At 48.9% G+C, this 22,683-nt stretch overlaps 1 protein-coding gene across 1 annotated transcript in view; it reads right to left on the bottom strand.

The window, feature by feature from the left end:
- Positions 1–22,683, bottom strand: part of LOC128704695 (uncharacterized) — a 62,779-nt gene that overhangs the window by 40,086 nt on the left and 10 nt on the right. The window contains exon 1 of the mRNA XM_070080864.1: positions 22,575–22,683. This exon is cut by the window's right edge and continues 10 nt beyond it. The gene's annotated coding sequence lies outside the window, so the exon portion shown is untranslated. The remainder of the gene's footprint in view (positions 1–22,574) is intronic.

Raw genomic sequence — 22,683 nt, 5'->3', positions numbered from 1 at the left:
TGAATGTAGACTTAAAACATTCTAATTCTTCACAGTAGTAGATAGCAGTACCACCTCCTAATTGATCAGACCTACAGTTATGTATGGCTGTGGAACCAGGTAAGGCAAAGATGTCTGTTGAGTCATGTCTGAGCCAGGTTTAAGTAAAAATAATGATAGACATGTTAACATTTAGAAAATTAAGAAGTGCTAAGAGGTCATCATAGTGTTTGCTCAGGGATGTAATATTATAACTATTACTACTATGTTTCTGGTGGCACTGAGTACAGTTTTTGCCAGACAGTTTTTGACAATTTTCAGGATTGTTTTTGTAGTTTAGAAAGAGATTAATAACAGGATCAATATCTACAGTCATAAGTCTAATTTAGGAAGAATGTTGGTAGGAGAATTTATGTACAGTGGACCCCCGCCTTATGATATTAATCCATTCTTGAGAGCTCATCGTAAGCCGAAATTATCATTAGCCGAATTAATTTTCCCCATAAGAAATACAGTGGACTCCCGGTATTCGATATTAATCCGTTCCTGAGAGCTCATCGAATACCGAAAATATCGAAAACCGAATCAATTTTCCTCATAAGAAATATTTTTTATTTTATTATCACACTGGCCGATTCCCACCAAGGCAGGGTGGCCCGAAAAAGAAAAACTTTCACCATCATTCACTCCATCACTGTCTTGCCAGAAGGGTGCTTTACACTACAGTTTTTAAACTGCAACATTAACACCCCTCCTTCAGAGTGCAGGCACTGTACTTCCCATCTCCAGGACTCAAGTCCGGCCTGCCGGTTTCCCTGAATCCCTTCATAAATGTTACTTTGCTCACACTCCAACAGCACGTCAAGTATTAAAAACCATTTGTCTCCATTCACTCCTATCAAACACGCTCACGCATGCCTGCTGGAAGTCGAAGCCCCTCGCACACAAAACCTCCTTTACCCCCTCCCTCCAACCCTTCCTAGGCCGACCCCTACCCCGCCTTCCTTCCACTACAGACTGATACACTCTTGAAGTCATTCTGTTTCGCTCCATTCTCTCTACATGTCCGAACCACCTCAACAACCCCTCCTCAGCCCTCTGGACAACAGTTTTGGTAATCCCGCACCTCCTCCTAACTTCCAAACTACGAATTCTCTGCATTATATTCACACCACACATTGCCCTCAGACACGACATCTCCACTGCCTCCAGCCTTCTCCTCGCTGCAACATTCATCACCCACGCTTCACACCCATATAAGAGCGTTGGTAAAACTATACTCTCATACATTCCCCTCTTTGCCTCCAAAGAAATAATGGAAATCAAATTAATCTGTGCAAGACACCCAAAAGTATGAAAAAAAAAAATTTTACTACATGAAATATTAAGTTTAATGCAAAAGAATAATTACAATAACAATAAAATAATTGACACTTACCTTTAATGAAGATCTGGTAATGATTGATGGGATGGGAGTAGGGGAGGTACTTGAGGTAGCAAGTCCTTTTCCGGGGTTACTTCCCTTCTTTTAATGCCACTAGGACCAGCTTGAGTCACTGGACTTCTGTCGCACAACATAACTGGCAGCCTCACCATGCCTAATCACACTATGTATGCCACCAATTCTTAAATCTTTCAAACCAACCTTTGCTGGCCTTAAATTCACTCACATCACCACTAGTTGCAGGCAATTTCTTTACCAAATCGTCATGCAACTGCCTAGCCTTTTCACAAATGATCGCTTGAGAGATGCTATCTCCTGCTATCTGTTTTTCATTTATCCACACCAATAACAATCTCTCAACATTTTCTAACACTTGCAGTCGTTGTTTCGTAATCACAGTTGCACCTTTTGCAAGAACAGCTTCCTTGACTGCCGTTTTCCTGGTCACTATAGTAGAGATGGTTGATTGGGGTTTATTATACAACCTAACCAGCTCCGACACACGCACTCCACTTTCGTACTTTGCAATTATCTCTTTCTTCATTTCATAAGTCATTAGCGACTTTTTTCTCGAAGGGTTGGCACTAGAAGCTTTCTTGGGGCCCGTGGTGACTTATTATGCAGAAACAAGCACCAAACAGTGATAATATGGATAATATGGAATGTACCGAATGTATCCTTAGATGCGCGCACACTAGCTGGCCTGTAAACACTGGCACACACGGGGCAGTTCAGGCCACACGTGGACAGGTCTCTTTCGAATCGTATCGAATACCGAGGAAAATTTTTTTGCGATATAATGCATCGAATACCGGATTTATCAAATACCAATGCCATCGAATACCGGGGGTCCACTGTAATGGAAATCAAATTAATCTGTTCCTGACACCACAAAGTATGAAAAAAAAAAACAAAAAAAAAAAAAAAAAAATTTACCACATGAAATATTAATTTTAATACACACAAACTGAAGAAGACATGCACAATTACTACTCTACTAAGAATAGAATACATGACACTTACCTTTATTGAAGATCTGGTGATGATTGATGGGATGGGAGGAGGGGGAGAGTGTCAAGGTTGTTACTGTTTAGAAGGGGAATCCCCTTCCATTAGGACTTGAGGTAGCAAGTCCTTTTCTGGGGTTACTTCCCTTCTTTTAATGCCACTAGGACCAGCTTGAGAGTCACTGGACCTATGTCGCACAACAAACCTGTCCATAGAGGTCTGTACCTCCCGTTCCTTTAAGACTTTCCTAAAATAGGCCATAACACTGTCATTGTACAGGTTGCCAACACGGCTTGCAGTAGCTGTGTCAGGGTGATTTTCATCCATAAAGGTTTGCAGTTCAACCCACTTTGCACACATTTCTTTAACCCTTTCAGGGTCCAAGGCCCAAATCTGGAGTCACGCACCAGTGTCCAAGAATTTTCAAAAAAAAAATTTGTTATTTTTTCTTATGAAATCGTAGAGAATCTTTTTGTGAAGGTAATAAAACAAAAAGTACGAAATTTGGTGGAAAATTGACGAAATTATGCTCTCGCGAATTTTGATGTGTCAGCGATATTTACGAATCGGCGATTTTGCCGACTTTGACTCCCATTTTAGGCCAATTACGTTATTCCAATCAACCAAATTCTTAGCTATTTCACTAGTATTACTTCTATTCTATCGATTGAGCACAAGAAATCGCCAAGTCAACTGTTTCAACTACAAAATAAAGTGATCGGAAATTGTTAATTTGGCCAATTTAACACAAAGTTCAAAATATTCCAATTTAAAAATAGGGTCCAGAATGAACAATGTAGGCATTCTTGGCACTAAACTAACATTTCCTCTGTTCATTAGTTATGTTTTGAGGCTTTACAAATAAATTCCATTTTGATTTTTTATTCACATAATGAATTTTTATTCACACCAAAAAATAGAAGATTTACTGTTATGCAATACTGTAATAATTGTATAAATATCATCACCATATTTGTGAATGTATATTAGACCCACCAGCTGACTTGTATTAGATGTGTGAGGTCGTTTGTTTACTCTTGAATATCGGCAAAAATTTAACATTTCCGCTACTTTGAGCTCAGTTTCAAGCCATTTCCAGTGCTAAAACCAATCAAAATCATCTCTATTTCTGTAATATGTCTTCCATTCTATCAAATGAGACCAAGAAATCGCAAATACAACTATAAAAAACATACGAAAAAACACTGCAAAGTTGCTGTTTTAATCGAAAAAACATGATTTCATTTTTTTTCTCTCATTATACACAGTGTGCTGCAGGATCTGTTTTATGTGGTGCACACATACCACATAGATGTATTCTCTCATATCTAGGCCCAAATGTACCACTCACAGTTTATCAGAGTGAGCTGAGCTCATGGCGTAGATCTACGGTTTGGACCCTGAACGTAAAGCCGTAGATCTACGGGACGGACCCTGAAAGGGTTAAGCTCTTTTTTCAATTCCATACTAATTCTCACCCTTTTTACCACAGGGATGGCACTAGAAGCTTTCTTGGGGTCCATGGTGACTTATTTTGCAGTTACAAGCACTAAAAACACTGGGATAATGTGAAATGTACCGAATATATGCATAAGTAAGTTTATTCAGGTATACACAAATACAGTTACATAGAATTATCATACATAGCAGCATATGTGTAGAGAACCTCGGATAACCCAAAAAGTCAGACACAGTGACTTATTTCCATTGCATAGATGCAACCACACTGGCTGGCCTGTAAACACTGGTGCTTAGGTCACACATGGGACGCATCCCGGATGAATCACGCAAGGCAAGTTTTTTATTGTGAGCCGAGGCAAAATTTTTGCGTTCAAATGCTTCGTATGGCAGATTTAACGTAACGCAATGCGTTCGTAAGACAGGGGTTCAATGCACTAGCAATAAACAGAGAATATAGCCATTATAATTAATAAAAACAAAAGTAATAATTATGGAAATAAAATGATGATTATGAGACTAGAGACAATATTTAAAGTAAAACATTAATGATTTGATAAATTTAATACACTATTAAGACTAGATTAGATATCAATTACACACTTGTTTAGCATTTGATATTGTACAAGTACTAAACAATAGACAGTAAAACCTGTCTATTGTTAAGTGTACAGTACAACACTGAGTTGTAAATAGTAAAAAGTCATCATGCATTGTATAATAATGTACAGTGGACCCCCGCATAACGATGGCATCACATAGCGATTATTTCGCATACCGCTTACTTTAATTGCAAAAATTTTGCCTCACATACCGCTTAAAAACCCGCTTACCGATTTTCTTCCGAGACGCGCTCACATGTTCCGCCGGTGGCATTGTTTACCAGCCAGCCTCCGCGGTAACATCCAAGCATACAATCGGAATATTTCGTATTATTACAGTGTTTTCGGTGCTTTTTCTGGAAAATAAGTGACCATGGGCCCCAAGAAAGCTTCTAGTGCCAACCCTACAGCAATAAGGGTGAGAATTACAATAGAGATGAAGAAAAAGATCATTGATAAGTATGAAAGTGGAGTGCATGTCTCCGAGCTGGCCAGGTTGTATAATAAACCCCAATCAACCATCGCTACTATTGGTGGTACAGCTGCTGCTGCTGCTGCTGCACTGTCAGCTGCTGCTGCTGCTGCACTGTCAGCTGCTGCTGCTGCTGTAGCACCGTTGTTGGTGTGGCTTATTGAGAATACCAAGAAACAATTAACCCCAGAGGATTTGCCACCCAGGATAACCCAAAAAAGTCAGTGTCATCGAAGACTGTCTAACTTATTTCCATTGGGGTCCTTAATCTTATCTCCCAGGATGCAACCCACACAAGTCGACTAACACCCAGGTGAACAGGGAAAAATGCCTGGAACTAGTGCTCATATTGGTGAATTTAAAGCCAGCAAAGGTTGGTTTGAGAGATTTAAGAATCGTAGTGGCATACACAGTGTGATAAGGCCTGTTCTGGAAGAAAATGCCAAACAGGACCTACAGTACTCAGGAGGAAAAGGCACTCCCAGGACACAGTGTCTCATCAGTCATTGCTGCATCTTCAATAAAGGTAAGTGTCATTTATTCTTCATTTAGTAGACTAGTACATGCACAATATATACTGTGCATGTACTACTCTACTATTGTGCATGTATCCTTTTCTTTGTGTGTGGGAAAATGTATATTTCATGTGGTAAAAATTTTTTTTCATACTTTTGGGTGTCTTGCACGGATTAATTTTATTTCCATTATTTCTTATGGGGAAAATTCATTCACATAACGATTATTTCACATAACAATTACCCCTCTTGCACGGATTAAAATCGTTAACCGGGGGTCCACTGTAATTAAGTGGTAAACATGAACTCCCAACTCCCAGGAACCCCCCCCCAACTCCCAGGAACCCCCCCAACTCCCAGGAACCCCCCTCAACTCCCATGAACCCCCCCCAACTCCCATGAACCCCCCAACTCCCACGAACCCCCCCCCAACTCCCAGGAACCCCACCCCAACTCCCAGGAACCCCCCCCAACTCCAAGGAACCCCCCCCAACTCACAGGAACCCCCCCAACTCCCAGGAACCCCCCCCAACTCCCAGGAACCCCCCCAACTCCCAGGAACCCCCCCAACTCCCAGGAACCCCCCCCAACTCCCAGGAACCCCCCCCCAACTCCCAGGAACCCCCCCAACTCCCAGGAACCCCCCCCAACTCCCAGGAACCCCCCCAACTCCCAGGAACCCCCCCCAACTCCCAGGAACCCCCCCCAACTCCCAGGAACCCCCCCAACTCCCAAGAACCCCCCCAACTCCCAAGAACCCCCCCAACTCCCAGGAACCCCCTCAACTCCCATGAACCCCCCCCAACTCCCATGAACCCCCCAACTCCCACGAACCCCCCCCAACTCCCACGAACCCCCCCAACTCCCACAAACCCTCCCCAACTCCCAGGATCCCCCCAACTCCCAGGAATCCTCCCAACTCCCTGGAATCCTCCCAACTCCCAGGAACCCCCCCCCCCGTCCTGGGATGAGTGCACAAGACTCCCAGAACTCGGGGGCCCTGGGCTGCACGAGACTCCCAGGACTCGGGGGCCCTGGGCTGCACGAGACTCCCATGACTCGGCGGGGGGGGGCCCTGGGCTGCACGAGACTCCCAGGACACGGGGGGGGGGGTGCGATGCAGTTCAGATGGGCTTGTGAGGTCTCTAGGGAGACCTAATTATATGGTCACACCTGCCTTAGCAAATGTCGGGTAGTCACGCCCACGTCTGAGGTCTTTTGTTCTTAACGGCGTCAGACCTCGGCATCAGGTCGTAACACGTGGTACATACCCCATTGGGGAGGGGGTACTTTGACTACGATATAAGCCCAGGGAACAGCAGAGCAAACAGGTTGTTGGTGACAGGTCCGGGAAGCGAGAGCTCTGGACAGCCGCGTGTGTAGTGGACCACGCATTGGGAATCTCGGGTCAGCTGGTCGGTGAATTAAGAGTGAGTACTAGTCCGTGTTACTGATAACATCTACCCTTCCCCCTGGTAATAAGTCTCATAGGTCAATTGTTATATTGTGTAAATTTCCATCAGGATATGTTGTATTCTAGCCCTTTTATGTTATTAAGTAAACTATAGCCATAGTTCCCATTTTTATTTTGTACCTTCATATGCTATTCCCTATTCTGTTAAGCACTGGGATATACAGGAGACGTGCTCACTCGCTGGGATACCTCAGGTAGAGTGGGTAGAGGTCTCACATGGTGGTAGCGGTTTAGCGTTTATCATTAAACGCGGCTCACGTGCTTTACGACTGGTCGGTTTTTGCTATCAAAACCAAATAATTTCTTTGTGTCGCCTATCATTTGTTTTACCGTTAACTGTGACCGTAACCTTTAGAATAAACCAGGTCAATCCTACTCTTATGTTTGTCAGGTGGGTGATGACCAAATATAATTTGCGTAGCAAGACGTTAAATAGTGCAATCAGACGATCCAGTAGGATACAGGTGAAGTTCCTCGTGAACAGAATGGCAGAGGCTAACGTCAATGTTAGTGATCTCGCACCAGGCTCAAGTGAAGGGTCTAGCAACATGGTTCCACAGCAAGATTCAGCGATTTATGTTAGTGAGGGTATAAATAATCAAGAAAATGAGATTTCAGTGATATATAATACTTCAGGGGTACATATGTCAGGGACAAACCATCCCCAGGCCCAAGGCTCACTAACGAATGTAGGTTCCACGGTGACCCCCAGTAGTACCACGAATACTATGGCCCCAGTGGTATCTAATACATCTACCACTGCTGTTAGCCCGGGAGTATCAACTTTACCAACCCGGGATGCTACTAACCCCATACCTCCGTATTTTAATAACCCAGTTAATGCTGACTATAGTATGTATCCTTATCTTAACTCTGTGCTTCATAGTGTTATTGCTCAAGTTATGAGTAACCCTCAATCCCCTATTGTTGTACCTGCTCCCCAAGTCCCTGGGGTAGCTGCCTCTAGGGTTCCCACTTCTGCGCCTGGTTCTACAGTTACTAGTATACCTAACCCCTCAGTAACCATAGCTTCCCCTGCTGTGTCAGGTGTTCACCTGCCCAATGCTGTTCCTGTAAATACTAACCAAACACCCACACGTGTAACTACAGCTGGGGAACCATTCAGTATTTCCCCGAATGGGTCCTTATCTAATACAGTGGACCCCCGCATAACGATGGCATCACATAGCGATTATTTCGCATACCGCTTACTTTAATCGCAAAATTTTTGCCGCGCATACCGATTAAAAACCCGCTCACCGATTTTCGTCCGAGACGCGTCCAATGTGCGCCCTCAGCCAGCCTCACATGTGCCGCCCGTGCCATTGTTTACCAGCCAGCCTCCGCGGTAACATCCAAGCATACACTCGGAATATTTCGTATTATTACAGTGTTTTCGGTGCTGTTTCTGGAAAATAAGTGACCATGGGCCCCAAGAAAGCTTCTAGTGCCAACCGTACACCAATAAGGGTAAGAATTCCCATTGAAATGAAGAAAGAGATCATTGATAAGTATGAAAGTGGAGTGCGTATCGCCGACCTAGTCAAGTTGTACAAGAAACCCCAATCAACCATCGCTACTATTGTGGGCACCAAAAAGACAATCAAGGAAGCTGTTCTTGCCAAAGGTTTAACTGTGTTTTCGAAACAAAGATCGCAAGTGATGGAAGATGTTGAGAGACTCTTATTGGTGTGGATAAATGAAAAACAGCTAGCAGGAGATAGCATCTCTCAAGCGATCATATGTGAAAAGGCTAGGAAGTTGCATGAGGATTTAATTAAAAAAATGCCTGCAACTAGTGTTGATGTGAGTGAATTTAAGGCCAGCAAAGGTTGGTTTGAGAGATTTAAGAAGCGTAGTGGCATCCATAGTGTGATAAGGCATGGTGAGGCTGCCAGTTCGGACCACAAAGCGGCTGAAAAATATGTGCAGGAATTCAAGGAGTACATAGAAACTGAAGGACTGAAACCTGAACAAGTGTTTAATTGTGATGAAACAGGCCTGTTCTGGAAGAAAATGCCAAGCAGGACCTACATTACTCAGGAGGAAAAGGCACTCCCAGGACATAAGCCTATGAAAGACAGGCTTACTCTTCTCATGTGTGCCAATGCTACTGGTGATTGCAAAGTGAAGCCTTTATTAGTGTATCACTCTGAAACTCCCAGAGCGTTCAGGCAAAAGAATGTCCTCAAGGATAATTTGTGTGTGCTGTGGAGGGCAAACAGTAAGGCATGGGTCACTAGGGAATTTTTCTATAACTGGTTACACCATGCATTTGCCCCCAATGTGAAAGATTACCTAACTGAAAAGAAATTAGAACTTAAGTGCCTCCTGGTGTTAGACAATGCCCCTGGTCATCCTACAGACGTGGCAGAGCGACTTTATGGGGACATGAGCTTCATTAAGGTGAAGTTTTTGCCTCCTAATACCACTCCTCTCCTGCAGCCCATGGACCAGCAGGTTATTTCCAACTTCAAGAAACTGTACACAAAAGCTCTGTTTGAAAGGTGCTTTGTAATGACCTCAGAAACTCAACTGACTCTAAGAGAGTTTTGGAGAGATCACTTTAATATCCTCAATTGTGTAAACCTTATAGGTAAGGCTTGGGAGGAAGTGACTAAGAGGACCTTGAACTCTGCTTGGAAGAAACTGTGGCCAGAATGTGTAGACAAAAGGGATTTTGAAGGGTTTGAGGCTAACCCTGAGAGGATTATGCCAGTTGAGGAATCCATTGTGGCATTGGGAAAGTCCTTGGGGTTGGAGGTTAGTGGGGAGGATGTGGAAGAGTTGGTGGAGGAGGACAATGAAGAACTAACCACTGATGAGCTGATAGATCAACTTCAAGAGCAAGAGGCCAGACCTGGGGAAACTGGTTCAGAGGAGGGGAGAGAGAAATTGAAGAGGTTGCCTACTACAAAGATAAAGGAAATCTGTGCAAAGTGGCTTGAAGTGCAAACCTTCATGGATGAAAATCACCCTCACACAGCTATTGCAAGCCGTGTTGGCAACCTGTACACTGACAATGTTGTGAAACACTTTAGGGAAGTGATAAAGGAACGAGAGGTACAGGCCACTATGGACAGATATCTTGTGCGAAAGAAGTCCAGCGACTCTGAAGCTGGCCCTAGTGGCATTAAAAGAAGAAGGGAAGTAACCCCAGAAAAGGACTTGCTACCTCAAGTCCTAATGGAAGGGGATTCCCCTTCTAAACAGTAAGAAGATAATGCTCTCCCCTCCTCCCATCCCATCAATCATCACCAGATCTTCAATAAAAGTAAGTGTCATGTAAGTGTGCATGCCTTTTTCAGTTTGTGTGTATTAAAATTAATATTTCATGTGGTAAAAAAAATTTTTTTTCATACTTTTGGGTGTCTTGCACGGATTAATTTTATTTCCATTATTTCTTATGGGGAAAATTCATTCACATAACGATTATTTCGCATAACAATTACCCCTCTTGCACGGATTAAAATCGTTAACCGGGGGTCCACTGTATACCGGGACTCCCGACCCAACCCCAACTTCTGAGCCTCCAGCCTTCCCAGGTCAATCCTTCCCTAACCAAGCCACTCAACGTCCCAACGAACCCTGTGCTTCAGCAAAAGATTTTATCTGGGGCATCAGCTCCAGATAGTAGTGTTGGAACCTCTATGTGTGGGACAGTAATTGTTGATAGGCCATATTTAGAAAATTTGCCGAAATTTCATGTAGAAGATTTGCCGAGGAATCCCATCGAAAGAAATATCAAAGTAGAAGCTTGGATTAAAAATATTGAGGCCATTTTGTTTAATATATCTGATGAAAAAATGAAAGTTTCACTGGGATTCAGGGCAATTGTAGATAACACAGCATCCATATTTAGTCTCCCACAATTTATTAACGTAAAGGACTGACTAGAGTAATTTCAAGGATGCTATAAGATATAGGTTCCAGACGGCAGTATCAGTTGAAAATATCCATCGATACCTGGAACAATTGCAACTGAAGCAGGGACACACTCTAAGGGACTTCAGTTGTCTGGTATGGTCCAGGGTGGAAGATGGGAACGGAACTTTAAAATATAATGCAGAACAGATGGAGCTTTATAAAAAGCAGGTATTTTGTGAAGGGTTGCCAGTCTAGATGAGAACTAGAGTGGCTATGGTACTAGCGATTAAAACCTTCGAAGAACTAGTTCAATATGCCATGTCTCTCGAGTCCGAATATGGTAGAGACAGAAAGGGAGATAGAATTGTTGCCTCAGAGAGAGTAACACCTGAGTCACCATATGTGGCGACAACCAATAATGAGAAGTATATACCCCCGCACCGCAGGACAGGCGGTGGTGGGCGTAATAAAGAATGCTCGGAGAACTAATCAATGCTGGGAGTGTGGCGGGATTGGCCATATTAGAGCCAACTGCCCTAATTTTCATTCCTAATGAAAGAAGAAGGTACAAGGTTAAGAAAGATAGGTCTGATAACCTTGTTACCAAAGATGAAAGACCTATGATTAAAATAAGAGTAGATGGGAAAAAATTGGTAGCTTTCATTGATACGGGAAGTCAGGTGTCAATAATTAAGCGAGATGTATGTAATAACTGGAGGGGTTGTAAAATAAGCAAAGCTAAGACAGATATTACTGCTGTAAATGGTAATGATATTAATGTCGAGGGACAAACGGACCTGTACTTTGAACTGGGTGAAAGTTATAAAGTTCACGCTTGTTTAGTAGTGTCTGGAGTAAGGTTTCCAGGGGACTTACTCTTAGGTATGGATTTTCTCAGAAGGTTTGACTTCCTCTTGTCGTATGGCAAAGGAAGGGGAACCAGTCGGCTGATACTGGATGAGGTTTCCTTTCCAATAAAATTCATAGAACATCCCTCAATAGTAGCTTCTATGAGTAGGAGTAATAAATTATTCAAAACCCCATCTAAATCACTTTTTGAAGCGCAGTTACCTAATGTGAACTCTGCAGACGCAGATTATGCAGTTCATGTATTATATAACCAGGTATGTCCACCTAATACATTCAAATTTATTAAAGGTTCAGTGGGAAGGAAGGTCGAGCCAGGAAGTATCTTACAATTAGCTGGGAAGCTAGAATCCTTCCTGGTGCCTCATCATCTAGCCCAGGTTTCTGAGAAAAGACATATCTTAATACCAGTGATAAATCTGACAAGTAAAGCATTAAGATTCAAGAATGGTAGAAGGTTAACATCAGCCGAGATTATCCCCAAAGACTTAATTTTTGAACCTGACTCCGTTAAGCTACCTGCCCGAGGTCAACAATGTGGAGCACTTAATACCAGAGTCCCAGAAAGGGTAGTGACACCTGCCGCTCCCACCCAGAACGAAAGTAAAAGGGAAAAGACATTTAATGATGTAAATCTAAATCATTTAAAATGTTCCGAGAAGGAAATAATAAAGAATGCTTTAAGGAACTTTCCAAAGTTGTTTTCAATGGATGAAGGAGATATAGGCTTCCTGCCCCAGATTGAGCATACTATACCTACAGGTGACAGTTTACCTGTCTAGCTGGCTAGCTGGTCTAGTGGCTAACGCGACGGGCTGGAGTTTTGAGACTATGACCGCGGGTTCAATCCCGGCCGGGGGTATGGTTTACCTGTCCAAACTCGTCAACGGAGACTCCCAGAAGAGGCTAAGAGAGTAATAAGGGAGGAATGTAATACCATGCTCCAGAACGATGTAACTGAACCGAGTTCATCACCGTGGCTCTCACCTGTAGTGTTGGTAAAGAAACCAGATAACTCTTATCGGTTCTGTGTGGATTATAGGAAAGTGAATGAATTAACAATAGCTGATAGTTATCCCTTGCCCCTAATCCAGGAAATTCTTGATTCATTTGGAACAGCTAAGTATTTTTCGACTTTGGACGCTAAGTCAGTTTATTGGGCCATCCCCGTTTCAGAAGAAGATAGAGAGAAGACAGCATTCTCAGATGGGGTCAGATTATACCAAATTAAACGAATGCCCTATGGGTTAAAAACCGCGCCCTCTAGCTTCCAAAGAGCTATAAACTTCATCCTCAGCCCTGTGTTGGGTAGACACTCACTGGCATATCTTGATGATGTGGTAGTCTACTCCCGGTCATTTCCAGAACATGTAGACAACCTTGTGGAGACACTAAAACTACTGGATAAAGCAGGATTTAAGTTGAATGCAAAGAAATGTATAATAGCAGCCACTAGCTTTAAATTTCTAGGCTTTCAGGTGAGCCCTGAAGGGATTCGCCCTGACCCTGATAAGTGTAAGGCAATATCTGAAATGCCAAGACCTAGAACAGCAAGGGAAGTCAGGAGGTTCCTAGGTGCAGCAGGATACTTTAGAAGACATATTAAGGGTTTTGCAGAGCTAGCAGCACCACTGACAGATCTAACTAAGAAGAAAGCTAAGTTTGTATGGAAAGAAGAACATGAGTTGGCTCACGAAAAATTAAAGGCTGAGCTTACAAGTGAGCCGGTATTAGTGGTCCCTGATTTTTCCAGAGAGTTTGAGATACATACAGACGCTTCAGCAGTTGCAATAGGAGGTTGCCTAATGCAAAGAGACAAGGAAAATAACCCACACCCAGTAGCGTATTTTAGCAGAAAGATTAAAGGACCGGAAGTCAGGTATGCCATCACTGATAAAGAAGCCTTGGCAGTGGTAGAAAGTGTGAGATACTTTGAACCGTATGTATTTCAGCACCATTTTAAAATAATAACAGATCACAGGGCATTGGTGCACATATTTAAAAAGAAAACTCGCTGTCCTAGGATGTCTAGATGGGGTTACGAACTGTCAGCACACTCGTACCAGATTCTTTATAAACCAGGAGCCTCACAGATCACAGGGCATTGGTGCACATATTTAAAAAGAAAACTCGCTGTCCTAGGATGTCTAGATGGGGTTACGAACTGTCAGCACACTCGTACCAGATTCTATATAAACCAGGAGCCTCACACCATGTACCAGACGTATTGAGTAGGAATGTAGCAGCAATAAATGTTGATGTTAATATTGAGAATGTGAACAATGAAAAATTAAGAGAGTACCAACTGGAAGAGAACAGGTGGAAGGAGATAACTGAGTAGTATTTGGAGGGAGAGAAGCTCCCGTGCCACAAGCCAAGCCGCCCTATTGATGAATTCGAGATGAAAGACGGTGTGCTACATAGGATTACGGAGCTGAACGATCGTTCAGTACAGCAGGTAGTAATACCCAATGTCCTCAGGAAGGCCGCTCTGAAGCTTGCACACTCATCCAAGATGGCTGGCCATCCAGGTGTTTTTAGGACTTATAAGAGGGCCAAAGAAATGTTCTACTTTCCTGGTCTCCTGAATTATGTAACCGAATATGTAAAATGTTGTGGTAATTGCCAAAGGAGGAAAGGTAACCCTCAGGTTAATGTGGAATTGCAAGCTTTTCCTGAGATTAAGGAGCCGTTTGACCGGGTTGGTGCAGATCTTATCGACTTACATAATAGTTATTCAGGGAATAGGTATGTTCTTGTGCTGGTGGACCATCTGTCACGGTATACAACACTTGTACCCATCCCTAAGAAAGACCCACAGACTGTTGCAGAGGTGCTCCTTGATAGATTCCTAGCAATATTTGGACCTCCTAGAGAATTAGTAACAGATCAAGGTTCAGAGTTTAAAAGCAAGGTATTTGCAGAGGTTTGTAACACCTTAGAAATAATGACAGCATTCACAACAGCTTATCATCCACAGGCGAATGGTATGGTGGAGAGAACGAACCAAGTAGTCAAAAATACACTGGCCATTCTCTCAGAGAAAGAACCATTACAATGGGATAAATATATACCATATGTTCAATTTGCTTTAAACACCGCTATTCACAAATCAACAGGGACACAACCATTATTCCTATTTACAGGGCATGACTGTCATTTTGCAGCAGGCTTGGTGAACTAAGCAGTTGTCAGATACGGTGAGGACTATCCTTCAGAAGTTCTAACAAAAATGAGAACTGCTTGGCGAACTGCCGCCCAGGCATCTGGTAGAGCGCAGGAAAAATATGCTCACTACTATGACAGGGAAGTGAAGCCTCTTAAACTTAAGGAAGGTAACCTAGTAAAGGTATATAATGATGAAGTAACCCCTCAACAGAGTAGGTCCCTCGGTCCAAGGTGGAAAGGTCCTTACCACATCTTAGAGAAAATGGGACCAGTAAATGTGAAGGTTAAAGGGTTGTTTGAGGACCAGAGTAAGAGGATTGTTCATTGTAATAAACTAAAGCCATTCTGGTCTGAGGAGGAAATAGTAATGCCTAATGTTAATGTGGTGGATGAAAGGACTGTAAATGACGAGGTATATGAGGAAGATAGGTTACATCAGCTGGTAGAGGAAAATGTTGGTATGAATACAAGGTCAAGAATGTATAGACGAAATTTGTAAGGGAATTATTGCTGGAGGGAGGGAGTGTTGCGAGTAAATGGGACCCTGAGGGAAGGAGCTGACCACTCGCCTCGCCCTCAGGTCGGCTCAATACTCTAGAGACCTGCCCACCAACAATAAGCCCCAGTCACCTGTAGAACAATACTGCCGTCTACTATTATTCACAGGAGATGTGGAGATGGTGCCAGGACCTGCCAAGGAGACTCCAGGAATCTATTTGGCCTGGAGTGATGGAGACGCAGAAGTGCCAAGAAGTCAGTTTGGGTCCAGCAAAAGGGCTATTATTAGACCTGGGAGACTTGAGGGAAAACGGTAGCCAGCTCTCGTGCCACCACCATGCAAGAGGTGGAAGTTGATGGGCGAGGCTGGACGGATGAAGGGTGGCCTTGGTGCCTGAGGAGTATTGTCGTGGTGAAGATAAGCTGCTTGCTGAGTCGTGAAATTCCCAGATGCTGTGCTTTCAACGAGAGGGACCCGCATGAGCGTTCCTAAACGCCAACGAAGTCCACACAATGAGACATGGCCCAATTTAGGAAGTGCTAGGGTCAGCCAGAAGCTCTGGCTAACCCCTCTTCTAGTAGAAGCAGTAGACAGATCTGGGGGTGAGATGACAAGAATACTGCAATGGCCCTATGTCCTCCTCCGTCGACCCCTTCATATTTCTGCCCAAGGATTTGTAGAGAGCTTCTCCCTGGGTCAATAGCATGGCCCCAAGTCAAGCCAACCGTGTCATTTACTACTAGCCAGTGAAGCTTGGGAAATGATGATTAGAGTGGTATTAGTATGGTATCTCTACTGCTAGGGGATGACCTATGTTATGTCAGCTGTTGGGACAAATATGTGTTGTATATTATGTGAGCTAGCTCCTTGCCGGGAGGGATCACCGTAGAGATAGGATGTATTTTCTTTTCAGGTGGAGAACTGTAAACACCAATCGGCTCGCCGTCAGAAGAGGATTCCTTTATGTGAGGGATGGGAGGTTTTCTTTTAGTTCCTAGAAATGGGATAATGATTGGTCCTGGTTGCGATTCCTGCCTTGTCATGAATGGTCACGGTAGGGTGCAAGGAAAATGCGACATTGTGGTCGTGTAATGGTTCAGTTGCAAGTACTTGAAGGAATAATACCCGCTGGAGCTGTTTTCTACGCCAGGAAAACCTTACGAGGTTTGGCTCAATGGTTAATTAGAGAGGGTGACTACAGGAGCTAGTTTATTTCTAGTAGAGTACAGGAAGGCACTGGAGCCCGATATTTAGTTTTAAGGAGACACGACGGATAAGGAGGTTTCGCACCAGAGTCATTGTTATTCGTTTCTTGTGCTAGAATTTATTAAACCTACTGATCTGTGTGAATTCATATTATTTGCTATTGTATTGTAATAGAATAAAAGGGTTAGGATTAAAATAGTCTAATAACTTAGGACAAATTGTCCTAGTTCCCAGATATTTTAAATTGGGGGAGAAAGGGGGATGTGATGCAGTTCAGATGGGCTTGTGAGGTCTCTAGGGAGACCTAATTATATGGTCACACCTGCCTTAGCAAATGTCGGGTAGTCACGCCCACGTCTGAGGTCTTTTGTTCTTAACGGCGTCAGACCTCGGCGTCAGGTCGTAACACGTGGTACATACCCCATTGGGGAGGGGGTACTTTGACTACGATATAAGCCCAGGGAACAGCGGAGCAAACGGGTTGTTGGTGACAGGTCCGGGAAGCGAGAGCTCTGGACAGCCGGGTGTGTAGTGGACCACGCATGGGAATCTCGGGTCAGCTGGTCGGTGAACTAAGAGTGAGTACTAGTCCGTGTTACTGATAACATCTACCCTTCCCCCTGGTAATAAGTCTCATAGGTCAATTGTTATATTGTGTAAATTTCCATCAGGATATGTTGTATTCTAGCCCTTTTATGTTATTAAGTAAACTATAGCCATAGTTCCCATTTTTATTTTGTACCTTCATATGCTATTCCCTATTCTGTTAAGCACTGGGATATACAGGAGACATGCTCACTCGCTGGGATACCTCAGGTAGAGTGGGTAAAGGTCTCACAGGGGGCCCTGGGCTGCACGAGACTCCCAGGACTCAGGGGAGGGGCCTGGGCTGCACGAGACTCCCAGGACTCGGGGGGGGGGGGCCCTGGGCTCCACGAGACTCCCAGGACTCGGGGGGGGGGGGCCCTGGGCTGCAAGAGACTCCCAGGACTCGGGGGGGGGGGGCCCTGGGCTGCATGAGACTCCCAGGACTCGGGGGGGGGCCCTGGGCTCCACGAGACTCCCAGGACTCGGGGGGGGGGGCCCTGGGCTGCACGAGACTCCCAGGACTCGGGGGGGGGGGCCCTGGGCTGCACGAGACTCCCAGGACTCGGGGGGGGGGCATGGGCTGCACGAGACTCCCAGGACTCGGGGGGGGGGGGGCCTGGGGTGCACGAGACTCGCAGGACTCGGGGGGGGGGGGCCTGGGGTGCACGAGACTCCCAGGACTCGGGGGGGGGGGGGGGCCTGGGGTGCACGAGACTCCCAGGACTCGGGGGGGGGGGCCCTGGGGTGCACGAGACTCCCAGGACTCGGGGTCCTGGGGTGCACGAGACTCCCAGGACTCGGGGGGGGGCCCTGGGGTGCACGAGACTCCCAGGACTCGGGGGGGGGGGGCCCTGGGGTGCAGGAGACTCCCAGGACTCGGGGGGGGGCCCTGGGGTGCACGAGACTCCCAGGACTCGGGGGGGGGCCCTGGGGTGCACGAGACTCCCAGGACTCGGGGGGGGGGGGCCCTGGGGTGCACGAGACTCCCAGGACTCGGGGGGGGGCCTGGGGTGCACGAGACTCCCAGGACTCGGGGGGGGGGGGCCCTGGGGTGCACGAGACTCCCAGGACTCGGGGGGGGGGCCCTGGGGTGCACGAGACTCCCAGGACTCGGGGGGGGGGGGCCCTGGGGTGCACGAGACTCCCAGGACTCGGGGTCCTGGGGTGCACGAGACTCCCAGGACTCGGGGGGGGGGGCCCTGGGGTGCACGAGACTCCCAGGACTCGGGGGGGGGCCCTGGGGTGCAGGAGACTCCCAGGACTCGGGGGGGGCCCTGGGGTGCACGAGACTCCCAGGACTCGGGGGGGGGGCCCTGGGTGCACGAGACTCCCAGGACTCGGCGGGGGGGGGGGGGTCCTGGGGTGCACGAGACTCCCAGGACTCGGCGGGGGGGGGGGGGGTCCTGGGGTGCACGAGACTCCCAGGACTCGGCGGGGGGGCCCTGGGGTGCACGAGACTCCCAGGACTCGGCGGGGGGGCCCTGGGGTGCACGAGACTCCCAGGACTCGGGGGGGGGCCCTGGGGTGCACGAGACTCCCAGGACTCGGGGGGGGGCCCGGGGGTGCACGAGACTCCCAGGACTCGGGGGGGGGCCCTGGGGTGCACGAGACTCCCAGGACTCGGGGGGGGGCCCTGGGGTGCACGAGACTCCCAGGACTCGGGGGGGGCCCTGGGGTGCACGAGACTCCCAGGACTCGGGGGGGCCCTGGGGTGCACGAGACTCCCAGGACTCGGGGGGGGGGGGGCCCTGGGGTGCACGAGACTCCCAGGACTCGGGGGGGGCCCTGGGGTGCACGAGACTCCCAGGACTCGGGGGGGGGTCCTGGGGTGCACGAGACTCCCAGGACTCGGGGGGTCCTGGGGTGCACGAGACTCCCAGGACTCGGGGGGTCCTGGGGTGCACGAGACTCCCAGGACTCGGGGGGGTCCTGGGGTGCACGAGACTCCCAGGACTCGGGGGGTCCTGGGGTGCACGAGACTCCCAGGACTCGGGGGGGGTCCTGGGGTGCACGAGACTCCCCGGACTCGGGGGGGTCCTGGGGTGCACGAGACTCCCAGGACTCGGGGTCCTGGGGTGCACGAGACTCCCAGGACTCGGGGTCCTGGGGTGCACGAGACTCCCAGGACTCGGGGTCCTGGGGTGCACGAGACTCCCAGGACTCGGGGTCCTGGGGTGCACGAGACTCCCAGGACTCGGGGTCCTGGGGTGCACGAGACTCCCAGGACTCGGGGTCCTGGGGTGCACGAGACTCCCAGGACTCGGGGTCCTGGGGTGCACGAGACTCCCAGGACTCGGGGTCCTGGGGTGCACGAGACTCCCAGGACTCGGGGTCCTGGGGTGCACGAGACTCCCAGGACTCGGGGTCCTGGGGTGCACGAGACTCCCAAGACTCGGGGTCCTGGGGTGCACGAGACTCCCAGGACTCGGGGTCCTGGGGTGCACGAGACTCCCAGGACTCGGGGTCCTGGGGTGCACGAGACTCCCAGGACTCGGGGTCCTGGGGTGCACGAGACTCCCAGGACTCGGGGTGCTGGGGTGCACGAGAATTCCAGGACTCGGGGTCCTGGGGTGCACGAGAATTCCAGGACTCGGGGTCCTGGGGTGCACGAGACTCCCAGGACTCGGGGTCCTGGGGTGCACGAGACTCCCAGGACTCGGGGTCCTGGGGTGCACGAGACTCCCAGGACTCGGGGTCCTGGGGTGCACGAGACTCCCAGGACTCGGGGTCCTGGGGTGCACGAGACTCCCAGGACTCGGGGTCCTGGGGTGCACGAGACTCCCAGGACTCGGGGTCCTGGGGTGCACGAGACTCCCAGGACTCGGGGTCCTGGGGTGCACGAGACTCCCAGGACTCGGGGTCCTGGGGTGCACGAGACTCCCAGGACTCGGGGTCCTGGGGTGCACGAGGCTCCCAGGGCTCGCGGTCCTGGGGTGCACGAGACTCCCTGGAGTGCACGAGACACCCAGGACTGGAGTCCAGGAGTGCACGAGACACCCAGGAGTGCACCAGACACACAGGAGTGCACCAGACACACAGGAGTGCACCAGACACCCTGGAGTGCACCAGACACCCTGGAGTGCACCAGACACCCTGGAGTGCACCAGACACCCAGGAGTGCACCAGACACCAGGACTGGAGTGCACGAGACACCCTGGAGTGCACGAGACACCCTGGAGTGCACGAGACACCCTGGAGTGCACGAGACACCCTGGAGTGCACGAGACACCCTGGAGTGCACGAGACACCCTGGAGTGCACGAGACACCCTGGAGTGCACGAGACACCCTGGAGTGCACGAGACACCCAGGAGTGCACCAGACACCAGGACTGGAGTGCACCAGACACCCTGGAGTGCACCAGACACCCAGGAGTGCACGAGACACCCCGGAGTGCACCAGACACCCCGGAGTGCACCAGACACCCTGGAGTGCACCAGACACCCTGGAGTGCACCAGACACCCTGGAGTGCACCAGACACCCTGGAGTGCACCAGACATACTGGAGTGCACCAGACACCCAGGAGTGCACCAGACACCCAGGAGTGCACCAGACACCCTGGAGTGCACCAGACACCCTGGAGTGCACCAGACACCCAGGAGTGCACCAGACACCCAGGAGTGCACCAGACACCCTGGAGTGCACCAGACACCCTGGAGTGCACCAGACACCCTGGAGTGCACCAGACACCCTGGAGTGCACCAGACACCCTGGAGTGCACGAGACACCCTGGAGTGCACCAGACACACTGGAGTGCACCAGACACACTGGAGTGCACCAGACACCCTGGAGTGCACCAGACACCCTGGAGTGCACCAGACACCCAGGAGTGCACCAGACACCCAGGAGTGCACCAGACACCCAGGAGTGCACCAGACACCCTGGAGTGCACCAGACACCCTGGAGTGCACCAGACACCCAGGAGTGCACCAGACACCCAGGAGTGCACCAGACACCCAGGAGTGCACCAGACACCCAGGAGTGCACCAGACACCCTGGAGTGCACCAGACACCCTGGAGTGCACCAGACACCCAGGAGTGCACCAGACACCCTGGAGTGCACCAGACACCCTGGAGTGCACCAGACACCCTGGAGTGCACCAGACACCCAGGAGTGCACCAGACACCCAGGAGTGCACCAGACACCCTGGAGTGCACCAGACACCCTGGAGTGCACCAGACACCCAGGAGTGCACCAGACACCCAGGAGTGCACCAGACACCCTGGAGTGCACCAGACACCCTGGGGTGCACCAGACACCCAGGAGTGCACCAGACACCCAGGAGTGCACCAGACACCCTGGAGTGCACCAGACACCCTGGAGTGCACCAGACACCCAGGAGTGCACCAGACACCCTGGAGTGCACCAGACACCCTGGGGTGCACCAGACACCCAGGAGTGCACCAGACACCCAGGAGTGCACCAGACACCCTGGAGTGCACCAGACACCCTGGAGTGCACCAGACACCCTGGAGTGCACCAGACACCCTGGAGTGCACCAGACACCCAGGAGTGCACCAGACACCCAGGAGTGCACCAGACACCCTGGAGTGCACCAGACACCCTGGAGTGCACCAGACACCCAGGAGTGCACCAGACACCCAGGAGTGCACCAGACACCCAGGAGTGCACCAGACACCCTGGAGTGCACCAGACACCCTGGAGTGCACCAGACACCCAGGAGTGCACCAGACACCCAGGAGTGCACCAGACACCCAGGAGTGCACCAGACACCCTGGAGTGCACCAGACACCCTGGAGTGCACCAGACACCCTGGAGTGCACCAGACACCCAGGAGTGCACCAGACACCCAGGAGTGCACCAGACACCCAGGAGTGCACCAGACACCCTGGAGTGCACCAGACACCCAGGAGTGCACCAGACACCCTGGAGTGCACCAGACACCCAGGAGTGCACCAGACACCCAGGAGTGCACCAGACACCCTGGAGTGCACCAGACACCCAGGAGTGCACCAGACACCCTGGAGTGCACCAGACACCCAGGAGTGCACCAGACACCCAGGAGTGCACCAGACACCCTGGAGTGCACCAGACACCCAGGAGTGCACCAGACACCCAGGAGTGCACCAGACACCCTGGAGTGCACCAGACACCCCGGAGTGCACGAGACACCCTGGAGTGCACGAGACACCATGAAGCAACAGTTGAAGTGCTTCACCTCAACTCTCCCCTCAAACACCTCACCTCACACACTTAACAAGACTCCCGTCATGTCTATCACGTCTATTATCGTCATGTCTTACAAAATAACACAAGATAATGGATGATAATGTTGATGGAGGATAAATATAACCAAAATATTTGGTGTGGTTCGTGGCCGTCAGTTTTCCCAGGCGGAACACAGCTTAAAGCTTCATTGTTATGCTCGTAGCTTCACCAGTTAAGCTTGCAAGCTTAGCCACTCACCTTGACTATTAAGCTGAAGTAAGAGAGCAGTAAGATCCTGCACAAGATTCACAAGTCTTGAATAATAACTTGTAAGATGTAAACAAAACAGAGGAAGACTCACACTGAC

This window comes from Cherax quadricarinatus, unplaced genomic scaffold (genome assembly GCF_038502225.1).
Source record: "Cherax quadricarinatus isolate ZL_2023a unplaced genomic scaffold, ASM3850222v1 Contig1138, whole genome shotgun sequence".
Taxonomy (NCBI): domain Eukaryota; kingdom Metazoa; phylum Arthropoda; class Malacostraca; order Decapoda; family Parastacidae; genus Cherax; species Cherax quadricarinatus.
Note: the sequence above shows the minus strand (reverse complement) of the source record. Positions and strands in the feature narration are given on the sequence as shown.